The 13,148-nt window shown below is 35.4% G+C and overlaps 1 protein-coding gene across 1 annotated transcript in view; it reads right to left on the bottom strand.

Annotated features, from left to right (window-relative positions):
• Nucleotides 1-13,148, bottom strand: part of LOC113495835 (trichohyalin-like) — a 28,813-nt gene that overhangs the window by 12,758 nt on the left and 2,907 nt on the right. The gene's annotated exons all lie outside the window — the stretch shown is intronic.

Here is a 13,148-nt window from a genome sequence, read left to right as displayed (position 1 = left end):
AGATTGGAACAGTTTTGCAGCGCAATCGATTGCAATTGTTTTTCTTAGATGAAGTCTTCTGGAAGGTTCGTAGTTTTCTGGATGGCTGAGAGTTGCTAATAGTTTTAGCTTTGTCCGTTCTTAGAAGAACTTTAAGACAGGTCATCGAATCTTAGCACATGCTACGCAGGTAAAATCGAGAGCTTAGTATGTTTCGGGTTTTGCTGGAAAATATCTTCTATAATCTTACGATTTTTTTACCATATGACCGCGTAGACTAACGCCCAGGGAATACGTCGTTAGGAATGCTGATCGACACACAAGTGAGCCAGTGCAATGTTGTCATCCTTCTTTTCATGGAGAGGCATGTGGCAAATCATAGAAAACTTCTAAATTTATTCCGAATAAAAGACAAATTACGCTCACAAAACATATAATATGTATTTGTACTGATATAACACGACACCAAGATCGAGCGCTCCTAGCCGTGACTTTGAACTAACCAATATAATTACACAAGTCGTTCCCCGCGTTTCCCGTACCTGTCTCAAAACTTAGTGAATTCAAATAAGAACAAAATATTCCACATGCGGTATCTTTTAAGCCATTATCTATGTGCCCAACAGAGGTCAATATGTATTAAAGCAATATATATATCTCAAACAAGCTCCACCTGTCCTAACTCACAATAGACTTGCACTTATGGAAGTATCCATGCATGTGAAAGTGAGTCAGTATAGGATTCTAATATAATAGTGCTCGCGTTGCCTTGATGACCACTCAGTGCTGATAATAACATATGTTTACATGTTAAAACGCACGCATCGTGAACAAACTGATACATACAGAAAACACTTTCGTTCGATGCATGTTTTAAGTATTATCGGTAGAGGAATATGGTGCGAAAAATATTGAGGTAAAGTTTATTCACTAGTTTGAGGCAAAAATCTTTGAAATAAAATTACACACGATTTAACGAAGAAAATTAATTTTCGTCTATAAACATTTTAGTCGGCATCATAAACGAAAATTGAACTTTAACTTATGTTTCAGTTTCGGTATTCTTGCGTTTCTTAGTTTTTATAAACAGGTTAAAATAATTTTCCTTATACCATATGTTTTTACATATTTATTTTCTATTTATTTCAGACTTACCGATCGTCCTGCCTTCGTCGAAACAAAAGCAGATCTCAACATCTATAACACCACAGAAACCGCACACCCAATACAACTGTTTCCTATACAAAATCACCAGAAATTGAATAGTTCTCAGACATATAATACCTTGGTACCGTCCTTGGCTAGCCGGCCCTCATAGGAGGGACTTATTCCATCGGAGCCGTTCGCGAAACTAAGTTGAAACACGCGACCAACGTCGACGACCCATTTCGGTGTACAGGGGTTTGTTATACTTATTAAGTTCGGTACGGTAAAGGGATGGGTAATAGTTTTGGGTAGAATAAAATGTTAAATGTTTTTTGTGCAATTCTCCTTAGCAAGGATTAAAGGAGAAGTTAATAAACGACCAAACTATTGTCTGTCTCGTTTGTAAAGGTAAACTGATTAAACGTTTGATGATATAAATATATAACAAAAGATATTTCAGTCTTTTTTAATCAAGGGTAAATTCTGAAATATAATTCTCCCGTTTGTAAGACCTAAGTACCTACTTAAGTCACTGTTCAAAATAAATTATCGAATTGAGTCAACAAAACAAAATATGTTCGTCTAAAAATTTCCTGCAAGAATAGCATTGTCTACAGCGTTTATGAGATCATCCATGGTACAGGTGCAAGGACATAGAGGATTAAAAATATTAAGAGTTTGAGCCATAAATCAATATATCAGCCACATTCTACTAAATTACACGCTTTAACATAGCGTAAAACTTTAAACAGACAGATTTATGAAGTTAAAAGAAGGTTAAGGTAAACTTAAAAAAGGTTAAAATTACGGAAACAATAACTAAACTATATAGGAAGAAGTATATAGCCTGGTGCGTGACAATGAAGTAGGTCTAAATTGTAAATAATACTGCTTTGATAAGAGGTGAACAACCTTATACAAATTTTCAGGGGTCAGAGAAGTCGGAAAATGTAGTTTCCTCTCACTTGAACAACTAGGTTGTCGAAATTCTTCGTATTTCTTTCAATTATGTAAAGAATTTAATGAAATGAATGCTAACAGAAATCTATGCAATTATATGCAAGTACAAATGTTTGCACCCGGTGGAAATTAGCTTTGTCTTTTTTCGACTTGTGGAAGGCTAAAGGATGGGACGGACTCTTATTGGCTAAACTACCCGAATACCGTTCTCAATTGTGAATAGCAAACAGGGACGTTTTATAGACTACCACTATACCAGAACTCGTTAAAGGTTTTCCTATCAATACTTATAAATGTAATTAATTGTTGCAATAACCGAAAACGCCAACAGAGTATTTATCACTGGACACCGTTAGAAAAAGAAATATTGTCTCGAAAAATCTAGCATTAAACGATCCTCAACTGTTTTTGCTAAGCTAAAATAAGAAATATGACATCAGTTTAGTCTTACAAATATCTTAACAACGCTTTTATAGCAGCTGTCTATCTTTATAAAAGATGTCATTGTCTGTCTTATAGACCTAGACTTTGAAATGACGTGAATATTAATGTGTCTAATTGTAGTGTCATCGTATTATTGTATAACTGGCCTTTTTTGTTATAAAATAGTCGAGTTATAAAATGAATATGACTGTAATTTTTTGTTTTGCTATTAAGTAAATATATAGGTATTTTTTCCCTAGTATTACTTTAAGGTCAGAAGTGTGAAATTCCTTAATTTAATGCTGAAAGATTTATGTTTATGATCGAGATTTGGAATCTAGATGGGCACAAATTTGATACCAGAATCCTTAGTAGATCTACGGGATCCCTTTTAACATTACCTATAATATAATGCACCGTGTTTTAAATCCTGTGTTTAAAAACCTTCTACAACAGACTTGTGTGTACACAATTACATAGTGCTACATGGTGTCAGTAAGTAATCAATGAGTCAGTGTAGGTATGACGTAGACCAAATATTGTTGTCTACATTAATGTTATCAGACATAACTAAGTTAAGGTCAAGGCATGCCATAATGTCCATGTGACATGTCTTGGTTACGTCCTGTCAAGAAGGCGATGTGGGTCCAATATTGGCTTATATTATATATTGGCCAATAGGTCCAATGTTGGCCAACATCGGCAACTCCCAAATTGGGAGAATGAACTAATGCGAAGTTCTATTATTTATAGCTCCAATCATTTATCTAGATTTTCTTTTTAGTAAAAGCAATCTTATTTCTCACGAATTACAATTTAAATTCAAACTTAAATATGCAAGCTAGATTTTCCACCTGGTACGTCACTGCTCCAACTTCGAAATTGGCATCGGTAAAGGCTTTGCGTTTTAAACAAAATTAATGGAGACATAGATAGCGAAACCCAACTGCTTCAAACACCATTAGTGTTTTGTCATTATTTTATTGCTTAGTACGCTAGCTTGGAAATTTCAGTCTTAAGAACGATTATTTAGGGTATATTTTCGTGTATTACATGATTGGAACCTCTTAATTATAATATTACTCCAACAATTCAAATTTTAGTAATATCCACGAAAGTAGTAAGTTTCAAAGGTAAAGGTATGTCTTGAAATCTGTTTTGCATATTTGGCTTTATGCCAAAAGTAAGGCCCCTCGCTCTCTAAGCAACGAAATACTCGCCATTCGAAATTCTTCAAGACACTAACGCCACACATACTCGGTTCATGCATAGGCACGCGTCGTTAGAATGTAACGTATTCTGCTATCGGGCACTTGTATATTTCAAAGTCCTGAATAAGAGTTTTCTAGGTACCGTTCCACTATACGAAATGTGGTTGTCTAACGGTTCGAAGTATGCAAAATACGAATCTGAAATTGGCAACCCGCAGTGAACTAGCGTGGTTACCAATGCTCACACTTTGCATATACGGGAAGTGGCCTGTGCCCAGCAGTGGGAAGTATAAAGGCTGGTGTTATTATCATTAACATATTATTATTCACTACACAAACAGCTCAATTGAGCTACAGACTTTAGCGGCGTATCATTGTTGTTGAGGTTGAGAAATTCCTTGACCTCCAAATAAAACAGTTGTAGTCAGCGCTCAGACTATCCGCATACATATCTGTTAAGCCTACCAACCATTCGAGGCTACTGTATTGGATATCTACATGAAGCTTTGGAATTTTGTCTGAACAGCGACACGGATTGGTCCATAACTACACATCCCAGTTTGGTCCCGTAGAACATTATCCGGGTACCATTCAACACACTATTGTTAAAGAGAACTGCAGGAACTTATCGTATGAATTTCCAGGGCAGATCTACTACCAGCCTAAGATTTTTTTTTACCAAAATTAAAACCTGAAAACTCGTATCACCCGGAGCAGGTGCCCTGCCCTTGTAGGCTTGTAATAACGATATACGGATGTGGCTAGTGCCCTTGGGTATGACGTCATCAATTCGTTAACAGACCCTTTAGTGATCGAACGCGGAACGGAACTACATTATGTTTTGACAGCGTTCGGTAATATAATGTTATCTGGTGACCTTTCTTTTGTTAATTTCGGACAATGCCTGAAATTCCTGATAAGAGTTTGATGTTGTTGATATCTATAGCTCTTGGTAAAACCAATGTTGATTTGACAGTGCATTGCTTCATATAGGACTATAAATAGTTAGGTTGATGACTCTTGACACCCTTGTAAAAGTCGAAGTTCAAATCAAAAGCTTGATATAGGTATAAAACCTTTTCGACATTAAAAATTAGATCTTCATAAATTCTTTCACCTTATTCCCTCATACCGTATAATATAATAGTTAAGCCCAGAGTCCATCACCCTATTTTTTCAGATGAATAAAATTCTCCGTTCGTAAATCCACCAAAAGCCATTGCTAAAGTCACATACATAATATACATATGCAGTTGTTTTACGATGCGTTACCATGTGCACTATACATAAACGATTTTGCCTTCACATAACTTTTCTTTTCCTTAAAACTTTTTATGACAATCAGTGGCGTATGTAAAGTGGTTTATTTGCATCTATTAGGCATTTTTAACACTAATCGCCATTATTCAAAGTAAGTATTTTTCGGAATTTTATGGATATACCGTATTTGTATTTTCAGGTTATTTTAATTAGACGATTCTAAACGCAAATGTTTCAATTAGATAAATTATCTGGGCCGACATGATACAATTTTTTCGATGATTGTCCTGCAGAGAAGCTTTCATTTCTAAAAGAAGAAAAGGTTTTAGAATAGTTAAAAAATGAAGAAGATATTACTGCTGTTAATTCCATCAGGCAATAAGATTTAGGTTTAGGGGACAAAAATAGGTTAAGTACTCAAAGGCAAAGGCATTTTTTCTGCCGGTCCATAAAAATAATAAGATCTAATATTTTGCGCATCGCTTGACAATAAGAGGCGTGGTTTTTGCTCACGCAATAGGGCGCGACCGAGGCGGGGCTGACATTAGTGAAACATTAGCTAAATTACAAACATTATTAATGTTCATCGGGACAAGTTTTTGGCACGTTTTTTGGCGTGATGGCTTCTCTGACTTATGATTGCCTGGTACCTGCGAGAACGATATCCTCAATAGATTCCTACATTGCCGTGGAGTAACAATTTTAAAGTTTTATACGTGAACCCATGTTAGTCACAAGTCGATCCTTATAGCCCCACTATTGGGCGTTCTTTTTGTGTATGGACCAAAAATGGAAACTAAAGCATGCCTGAACTATGCCGCCTTTACTTGCGTCCTTTACTATGAGCTCCTTCTTAATCTGAAAACGGAACTTTTGTAGGAGCGAGACTGCAACACACATTGTAGTTGCTCAGTCTTACTTCTATAGAAGTAACAGCTCTTCTTAAAGCTTATAATACCGTATACCAGCTAATCGCCTCGTTTTCCATCGATCGTCCCTTGTTTTACTTTGTCTTCGCCATTCAATCAATGCTAGTCTAGCTTCTTTGTCTAGCCAACATTTAAGTAGTCTACTTTCTTTTGAATTGGATATCCTACTGCCTACAAGTTTTGATTTAGAATGCGACATAGCCAGACAGTATAAGTCAAGGGTAAGAAAAGACTTTAGGGGAAACCTTTAACATTTGTTTGGCATTTTTCCAAGTCCCATAAAAACATGACACACAACAAATACAAATACGAACAATCATACAAAATTGCAGTCACAAAACTAACTTCATCAAGCAAACTGCGATTTATTTCTTACAAGCGAAATTCAAATTGTTTTTTCAACTATTCGCATCGAGAAAAGACCATTTTCAGCCCGTAATAAATACAATTAATTTAGGTAATAGCCAGTAACCTTGACCGCGCCGAAAATTCCTAACCCCAGATGCCAAGAAAAGTTGCCATTTTATTTTTGAAACTTAACTGGGTCAGTCATCTGAAGCATTTTAATATAACCTTCTACGTAATGCTTATTGCCCCAAACTACGAAAAGCATATACAGTTTATATTGATTTTTTAATATAAGTTGGTACATAATGATAAGATTAGATTAACTCAAAGTGCAGTAAAAATTGTTGTCATAATATTCATTACGGAAATTTCGTAGTTTGCGATCAAACGAAGTATACAGGTATATAAAGCAACAAATCCAAAGTATTGCCAACAGTCAAAATCGTTTTTTTAGTGATTAGGAATGGCCGTTTCGTGTTTTCCAGAGCAGGAAACGGGCTAGAGATATGAAAACATCTAGACCATTGTTTATGGCCACAACAACAACGTTCATTAGCCAGGATTGTACTGTAATAGTTTGTTTTAAGTACTAGGTCCTTACTAAACACTTGTAAAAAGGAAACAGCGCGATTATTTTTCAATTAAAACAGTCATTTTGAGCCTTAAAATGTTCGAATCGTAGTTTTGCCTTCCTTTCGGGACGGCGGAGTGGTATGTCTGACTTTTAATAACTAATCCATCAAATCGCACTTTATTTTAACTTTAGGATTCATACGAAAACGCGCTGTAAATCATTTCCCACGTCGCACATTGAATAGAGGGATTGCTCTGCCTTCCCCTACCCACAAACCATGACAAAATGGCTTAGCATCAACGTAATCTGGCGATACATTTGCAGAACTAATGAATTTCCGACAGTTAGTCATTATGGGATCGTCTTCCTACTATCACAAGTGATAGAAAAGTGAGTGAGGTAATAGGATCCGCTTGCATTTGTATTAGATAATGTGCAGTAAGTGGCATTCGCAATGAAAGGAAATGTGGACCGACAACGGTTGAATAAGCGGGACGTTTTAAGTAGGGTGTCCGTTTCATACAACATTTTGATAACGAAACGAACGAATACGAATATAATAAAAATACGTTTATAGAGACAGAAAAAAGGTTCAATAGGACACACGTAGCTCTAGTTCTAGGTGGTTTTCGTTTGTTATCATTGTTGATCCTGGTTTACATGAGTATCATAAATCTGTAGTGGGCTTAGGTACCTCATAAAAATGGGCCATTACACCAAAATAAAATTGTGCCCAGTGGAACCTATCTCGTTGTAGTTCTACGGTAATCTCAATAGGATACTGGTGATATCGGACTATGGAAAACCATTCTGGTAACCTATAGACCTGGATGAACAGAATATACTCTTAAATTACATATTAATAGCGAAATACCTAAACGAAGAATTTGATTTATTATTCCGCGACATGTACCATGATCCATGACCATAAATTATAAAATCCCAGTTTTAATTAAAAGCTAAAAATAAAATGATAAATGTCCACAATTTCATCGTGTTTTGATTAATGCTCTTTAAATCACAGCTAACTATGTTTGAGCGTGACGCTATGTTCAGAAAGATCGACGTGAGATAATAATTCAGGAAATTCAATGTTTGTTGTTGCGAGAATTTGAGTGATGTGGTCATTAACTTGTTAATGTGGGGCAAATAACTACATAAATACATTTCCAGGGATCACGGTTAGCAAAGCGTTCTCGTTATCCCTGGCGAATAAAATGGTGGTCGTAGCCGGCATAAAACTATGTTTTCCCTGGGCGGAGAAAGTCCCATCAGGATTTCCCGGGGAAAAAAGGACAAATGCCTGGCTTAGGTCATTAACGGTCTGGAATTATTATTAGGTTACCTGTAAAAGGGGTTTGGCAGAAAAACAGGGTTGGTTTTAAATGGTAGGAGTCCGACACGCCTTTTCACATTCCCCCAGGGCGCAGCTAATCGATGAGTCTTTCTACTGGGTTGAACAACTAGTCCAACAATACCTATGTTATGTTCACTGAAACTCCCAAAATAGGGAGATGCTTGCTAAATTGCTGACCTATTTCTCAATTCAATCCATTGTGTTTGCTTATGTGACTATAATTTAATAAAAAAATCGATCGAATACTTTAAAGTACTCTTTATATTATTTCTTGTATACGCATAACATATTTAGGGCAAGTAAAATAAAAAGAGGTATTGAAAGGACTGTGATTATACCTTCAATCAATGTAGGATACTATGGCAGTTAAGGACATGGACATCAATAATATTAAATCAAAGCACCTAGTATTATACTTATTGCTTTTTATCACGACCTCGGAACCAAAAGTATCCAAATACGCCAAACAAAATAAATAACAAACGAGCAACAAAAATACGCCAGACATAACCCAGTTAAGTCACGCTGACAAGCGAAAAGCATGCGAATAAAAGCTTTCAGGAAATTACTGGTATTACAGAACACTGCCATTAAGCGGCAAATTACCGGCAAATAATCTGTAATAACCCTTTGTTCGATCGCTTAAAGAATTCACTGTATGTTTACTGAACCAGAAATTCACTAGACCAGCAAAGAATTTGACCCGAAATTCAACAGGTTTGTATTTGTACATACGTAACATTGCGTATAAATCGTACTTACATCATGGTTCATGTATGAAGCACTAGGATTGCAGAAACAACAAACAGTACGTATTCAAAGGACGTGTTCATGATCCGTGAGATGACTAAGTGGGTTTAAACAAAAACAAGCGACTGTCGCTGCGTTCGTTCGATATGTGCTCGACTGGTCGTGTAATTGTGTTACTCCTACGCGCGTCTGGTAGCCTGGTACAATGGAGCTCTAAACTCATTGTTCTGATTCGCAATGTCGCCCTTGATATGTTAAATATTAATAAATAATATAAATAATATATAAATAATTTTTACGAAGCGTCAAAAGGATAGTAATATTTTTGGCTTTGTAACACAAAACTAAGAGTTTTGTTTGTGAATTAACATGAAAGCGAGCTTTTATCCATAACCGACTCTATAGACAATTTTCTAAGACACGAAAGCTCTGATCTTAATTTTCACTTTGACCCACTACAATAGGTTTTTATTCAGCCTGATACCAAACCAAAACCGAATCAAGAAATCCAAAGGCTTTTTAATACTATCACTGAATAAATAGGCAAAGATACAAATATAGCTCGGCTAAAAAGTAAATTTTACCGTAATTCAGCAGTACTTTCAACAATTACGAAAATTACTGAACATTCTGACTAAACATTACTTATTCAGTAACGACCCGTCATTTTCGTGAGTACTGTAATGTTTAAATAGAATACAATAAATACGTAATGCCTAAACGGACAATTATGTAAATACTTTCGACTTAATTTATTGAGTATCCGATACTGTGTAGTGTGTACCAAGAAGTTTAAATACTTCACAAGGGAACCCCAAAAATAGTTTGGTTTAAAAATGAGGTATTTATCAGAAAAGGTTTTAACCTAGCTTCGATTAAACTGCTTCAATTCTGGGAAATGCAGTCATTATATGGATTTAATTTACTTCACTAATTTTTACCTTCATATTTTTTTAGGTTTTTTGTACAAGTTTAGCTTATAACTTGTGAATTAAATTATTTTTTACACACTGTTTTTTTTTAAACACGACGTTTTGTATAAAAACAGCTTCCACTCTCATAACATACTGTTACATGAAGACTCATCAGTCTTAATCACATCTTAATATTCTTAATTTAAAACCTATTTCGAAGGACCAAGGTTCATTATCCTGCACCAATGTCCACGATAACTTGCTCTCATTGCTCTAACTACCCATAACCGCTGCTGCAAAACATCGTGGGTACTAAAATGCAGTGTTTATAATGAATGACAGTGCCATTGTCAATGCCATATCAACTAAGCAGATAAAGTAGATGGATGTATCCCACTTGAACTGATTAATATGAATAGGCACTAAACACGACTCAGATTTAGTAGCCAGTTTAAACTGTAAAATTGTAGTCATATAGTTATTTAGGTACTTGAATTTATGGTAAATGGTATCCTGTCTTGAAGAACGTAGGTGACTTATAATTGCGCATGTGTGTTGTGTGTTGCCTATCTATGCTTAAACGACTAAGAATTTTTTGTCAAATGTTTTTGGGCTGATAGTGCATAAGCGAAGATAAGGACACTTCAATCCCAGTTTCTCTCAAGAATGATATTGTTTTCTTTAGATAGCATAAAGTCGTAAAAGAAAATTAACAAAAACATCTGACTAAATATTTATTTGGTGCCTACAAGGATTTGTCCATATTCAGAAATAAGCTCCTAATATACCTTAGGACTGACTATATTTATTTTAACTGATATATTTTAACAAAAGAAGGATGAAAGAAAGACTAACGTTGACCAAAAGAGTTATTGCAGAAAATACTACCAGTATTTTCTACCGCTACCTACTGTTAAATTACGGTAATATCCACTAAATATCTTTCCTAGACTAATAAAAACTTTTTGGGTTACATTATAAGGGCGGAGTAGGTGTTGTCTGAAAGGAGGCCGATTTGGTTCAATTCACAAAATAATACGGGCCACGCATATATTATCTAAACTGAATAATTGACCTTGCTAGTAGGTAGTACATACTATAGAGGTTTTATGTTAAATAAGAAAAGGTTTTACAGTATACACCGTGATTTTTTAGTCGTCTTACAAAAGCAGCCCAGTTCGTGTATCCAATGACTAGAACACGTTCATGATAAAAACATAGGTATTTATGAGATTTGAATAAATTTAAAATGCAATTTTTATTCAATATTATGATGCAATTCGTAGTTTTTTAGAAATACAGCTCTGTTGCGAGAGCGGTCCGAGCCTTGTAACAATGGTGACGGGAGCGGACGGCGGCGTTTTGATCATTTTTAAGATTATTTTCAGATTTCTCTTCGTACTTATTATCTTAGTTGATGATAAAAAAATAATAATAGCGCCTAGGGGTATTTTACGTCGGATACATGAACTCCTTTTGTAAGACGACTAAAAAATCACCGTGTATAAGGTAGCTTTGATAACAATATACATGTTTATTATGTAGTTCGATATACGAGGAAAATCTTTTAAAAGTAGGTACCTACTATATTTAATGACCAAGGATGGGCCTTCGGCAATCGATTATAAGGTCAAGAAAATCTAGCTCAACGTAATTACATGTAAAATATTCTTCACAAGCGTCTCAATATGACTGCACCTAATTTCACAGTATGATTAATATGGTAGAATTAAGATGGTACAAGTAAAAACAGCAGTACTCAAATTGACCTTTTATGGTTCCGCACCCAATGAGTAAGAACGGAACCGCAAACGGAGAGCAAAAGTGCGCGCGAAAAATGAAAAAGGATCCATTGTCAAATTATTTTCTTTCCAGAATTACATTTTTAACCGCCATATGGCAAAATTTTTGCGTGGCAATTTAGGATAGACCATAGCTGTTAAGCCCGGATACCGGAAAAAAACTTGGAGAAACGAGACCAGAAAAATAAATACGTATATTCAAGTAATGATCAAATCACATTACTACAATAACCGTATATTCATCCTATTTATAGGAGCTACGCAACCCGAGCCATGACAGCACCAATTAATTTATAATGAACGCAAACGAACAATGGCCGATTAATATCTGTCTGATTAAAACAATGTATACGATATCACCCGGTCTAGACCGATGGTAACGATCGCGAGTGGTTTCTAAAGAATACATTATCTGGTAACAGTAGTAGAAGATCAAACGATTAATAAAAAACCGGCAAAGTGGAGGGATCTATAAAACCGACAAAAATATACTTTTTATCAGTTCTAGCCTCTGTTGTTATGGTTATTGGCAACTATGTATTTTTTTATCCATTATCACGGTCTGAGATGCAGGCTGGTGACAGACGGAAAGACTGTGCCGTCTTTTCTACCGTCTACCCTCCACAAGAGAAAACCACCGGCTCACGAATGTTTTTATAACAAAAGATATTTTTATTGACATTATTTTGTTGTTTGACTGAATATAGATCATGTTATACAGCCTGAATCAAGATAATTCGATGGACAGTGATTACAAAAAAAATATCAATTATCGAATAAAAAATTATACGACACAGTGAATCAATGCTATTAGTTATTGTCCACAGAAGAGTAGTCGGATGGTAGTAAAGGGTGTCGAAAGTTTCTGATATAACGTATTTACGTATACCAATCAACACTTTCTCTAATTAGTACCGATAGAACGCCAACAGCTGATTAAAATTTACTAATTCCTCATTATAAAATGCATTGCATATCTGCAGACGATATTACATACTTCGCGCTTGTTATGTCATAAATACTGAAAAATATCGTTGGAATGTTTAAAATCATGCAGCCAGAAAAAACGGTAGTTTTAGGAGGTTCGCAAACTCGCGAACTATTTGGAAGCTAAGAATAAAAAAAAAATACGGAACGAGAAACTATACTTTTCTAGGGTTTCATGCCCAAAAGTTAATTTTTAACACAGTTAATGAAACTCCGATTTCTATTTGTCTTAACCCCGGGGAATTTATTCTCTAATCTGCCGATGAATGAATGGCAATTTGAAACTATTCCTATTCTTTATTCTCTTCTTTTTGCAAACACATTAATTGGAAATAAATGGTATTGACCCGTGAATGTTCCACCCTGTACTGAATTTGCAATTTGTGTATGCCTTTTTTACCCGACTGCCAGGAGGGTTATGTGTTTAGCGCGTATCTTGTATGTATGTAATATTCTTTATTACCTTGTATCTCTAGAACCGTTGAATGGATTTTCACATTTGAGGTAT

This window comes from Trichoplusia ni, chromosome 7 (assembly GCF_003590095.1).
Source record: "Trichoplusia ni isolate ovarian cell line Hi5 chromosome 7, tn1, whole genome shotgun sequence".
Taxonomy (NCBI): domain Eukaryota; kingdom Metazoa; phylum Arthropoda; class Insecta; order Lepidoptera; family Noctuidae; genus Trichoplusia; species Trichoplusia ni.
Note: the sequence above shows the minus strand (reverse complement) of the source record. Positions and strands in the feature narration are given on the sequence as shown.